This window comes from Ascidiella aspersa, chromosome 5, assembly GCF_963924565.1.
Source record: "Ascidiella aspersa chromosome 5, kaAscAspe10.2, whole genome shotgun sequence".
In the NCBI taxonomy this organism is placed as follows: domain Eukaryota; kingdom Metazoa; phylum Chordata; class Ascidiacea; order Phlebobranchia; family Ascidiidae; genus Ascidiella; species Ascidiella aspersa.
In genome coordinates, this window is record NC_139451.1 from 9,537,896 (window position 1) to 9,540,395 (window position 2,500).

At 61.4% G+C, this 2,500-nt stretch overlaps 2 non-coding genes and 1 pseudogene across 2 annotated transcripts in view; all 3 read right to left on the reverse strand.

Moving 5' to 3' along the window:
* LOC146142815 (large subunit ribosomal RNA) overlaps window positions 1-1,104 on the reverse strand; it is a 3,679-nt pseudogene extending 2,575 nt beyond the window's left edge.
* Window positions 1,105-1,352: 248 nt separating this feature from the next.
* On the reverse strand, window positions 1,353-1,506 carry LOC146142816 (5.8S ribosomal RNA). The gene has a single exon (XR_014500271.1). It is a non-coding gene; the product is annotated as a 5.8S ribosomal RNA (ribosomal RNA).
* A 247-nt stretch (window positions 1,507-1,753) lies between these two features.
* LOC146142817 (small subunit ribosomal RNA) overlaps window positions 1,754-2,500 on the reverse strand; it is a 1,811-nt gene continuing 1,064 nt past the window's right edge. The window contains exon 1 of the ribosomal RNA XR_014500205.1: window positions 1,754-2,500. This exon is cut by the window's right edge and continues 1,064 nt beyond it. This is a non-coding gene — a ribosomal RNA (small subunit ribosomal RNA).

Sequence of the window (2,500 nt, forward strand, 5' to 3'; positions counted from 1 at the left end):
CGATTTGCACGTCAGAATCGCTACGGTCCTCCACCAGAGTTTCCTCTGGCTTCAACCTCTTCAGGCATAGTTCACCATCTTTCGGGTCCCAACGCGAACGCTCTCGCTCGACCTCTCCGGCAAAGCGGACGAGATCGGCCGGTGATGCGGCCGCCGCGAACGACGACGTCTCACCTCCGCCGGACCGCGCCGACATTCACTTTCACTGCGCCCATGGGTTTCGTACTGCCCCGTGGCTCGCGCTCACGTTAGACTCCTTGGTCCGTGTTTCAAGACGGGTCGGGAAGGTGGCTGACTTCAGCCGCGGACCCCGTGCGCCTCGCGAAACGACACCGGAAGCGCGACCGAGACGAAGTGGCTGGGCACTGAGAACAGTCCCCGACCCACGACGCCCCAGCCGGCACCGGGCGCTCGGCCCCGAAGGGCAGACGCGGCGATCTCTCCTCGCCCGAACGGCGGGCCGACGGACACGCGCGCCTATAGTACCCGACCGAGGCCGGGTTACCTTGCGCGCGGCCTTCTCGCCGCCGTCCAGACGGTCGCGGCCTTCGCCCGGCGCTAGTGCGCTGGTCCCCGATCGGGCGGCGCCGCCGGCGGCCCGTGAGGGTCCGCACGACAACGTCGCCGACAGGGGGCCGGCTGAAAGCGACCGGGCGACCCGACAGGCCCTCCCGTTTGCCTCTCGACGGTTTCACGTACTCTTTAACTCTCTCTTCAAAGTGCTTTTCAACTTTCCCTCACGGTACTTGTTCGCTATCGGTCTCGTGACCGTATTTAGCCTTAGATGGAGTTTACCACCCGCTTTGGGCTGCATTCCCAAACAACCCGACTCTGGGAAGACGCCGTAGCGCGCCCGCCTGTCGCCGCCATGGGCCTGACACCCGCTCTGGGAAAAGGCCTCGATCAGAAGGACGCGGGCGACCGGCGAAGCGCGCCGTGACGAATTCCGTACGCCACAATTCCGCGCACTCCAAAAGCGCGCGGATTCGGCGATGGGCACATCCCGCTTCACTCGCCGTTACTGAGGGAATCCTCGTTAGTTTCTTTTCCTCCGCTTAGTAATATGCTTAAATTCAGCGGGTAGCCTCGTCCGACCTCAGGCCGAAAGTAAGGACCGGGACTATTCTTCCCGTTCCGCGCTCGCCGTCGGCGCCGCGCGCCGCCGCGCACCTCGATTCCCGCCCTTGAGCCGCCAGCCGTTGGCCTCTTCGAGGTCGACTCGCCGCCGCCGCGCGGGATTCTGGTCGCGATCGTCGCGCATCGTGCCGTGCTGTCTTGAGCGGGACGGGCGCTCGCGCGTCCGACGCCGCAGCAGCCGCGCGGAGAAATCCCCGCGCGGAACGTTTGCAACGCGACCCTGAGGCGGGCGCGGCCCCGGGATTGACCCGAGGCCGCAATTTGCGTTCAGAACGTCGATGCTCAATGTGTCCTGCAATTCACACTAATTCACGCAGCTAGCTGCGTCCTTCATCGACTCACGAGCCGAGTGATCCACCGCCAAGAGCCATCCACGATTGTTTCGCTCGCACAGTGCCTCGCACTATAGGGTGACAAAATAGACCGCGCCGAGCGGTCGGCCAGGCCGACGCTTGAAGCCGGAGCGCGCGGCACCGCGGCACTCGACGCGCAAACATTACCGGGTGACCGAATCGCCGGCCGGCGCGCCGCTCCTCGCGGGTCGGGCGCCGGGTAGCAAAGACTTTTTCTCTCGCTTGTCCGAGTTTCGCGTTCGCCGAAGCGTTTGCGAGACCGTTAATGATCCTTCCGCAGGTTCACCTACGGAAACCTTGTTACGACTTTTACTTCCTCTAAATGATCAAGTTAGATCGTCTTCTCGGACGCCGGCTCGACCGTTGCCGGCCGCGCCAGGTCCAATCGGAGGACCTCACTAAACCATTCAATCGGTAGTAGCGACGGGCGGTGTGTACAAAGGGCAGGGACGTAATCAACGCGAGCTAATGACTCGCGCTTACTGGGAATTCCTCGTTCAAGGGAAATAATTGCAATTCCCTATCCCTAGCACGACCGGGGTTCAGCGGGTTACCCAGACCTGTCGGCCAAGGCGAGCACATGCTGATCCGGTCAGTGTAGCGCGCGTGCGGCCCCGAACATCTAAGGGCATCACAGACCTGTTATTGCTCAATCTCGTGTGGCTAAACGCCACTAGTCCCTCTAAGAAGTTAGACGCCGACCGATTGGGTCGCGTAACTAGTTAGCAAGCCAGAGTCTCGTTCGTTATCGGAATTAACCAGACAAATCGCTCCACCAACTAAGAACGGCCATGCACCACCACCCACAGAATCAAGAAAGAGCTCTCAATCTGTCAATCCTCACTGTGTCCGGGCCGGGTGAGATTTCCCGTGTTGAGTCAAATTAAGCCGCAGGCTCCACTCCTGGTGGTGCCCTTCCGTCAATTCCTTTAAGTTTCAGCTTTGCAACCATACTTCCCCCGGAACCCAAAGACTTTGGTTTCCCGCAAGCTGCCGGAGAGGTCGTAAAA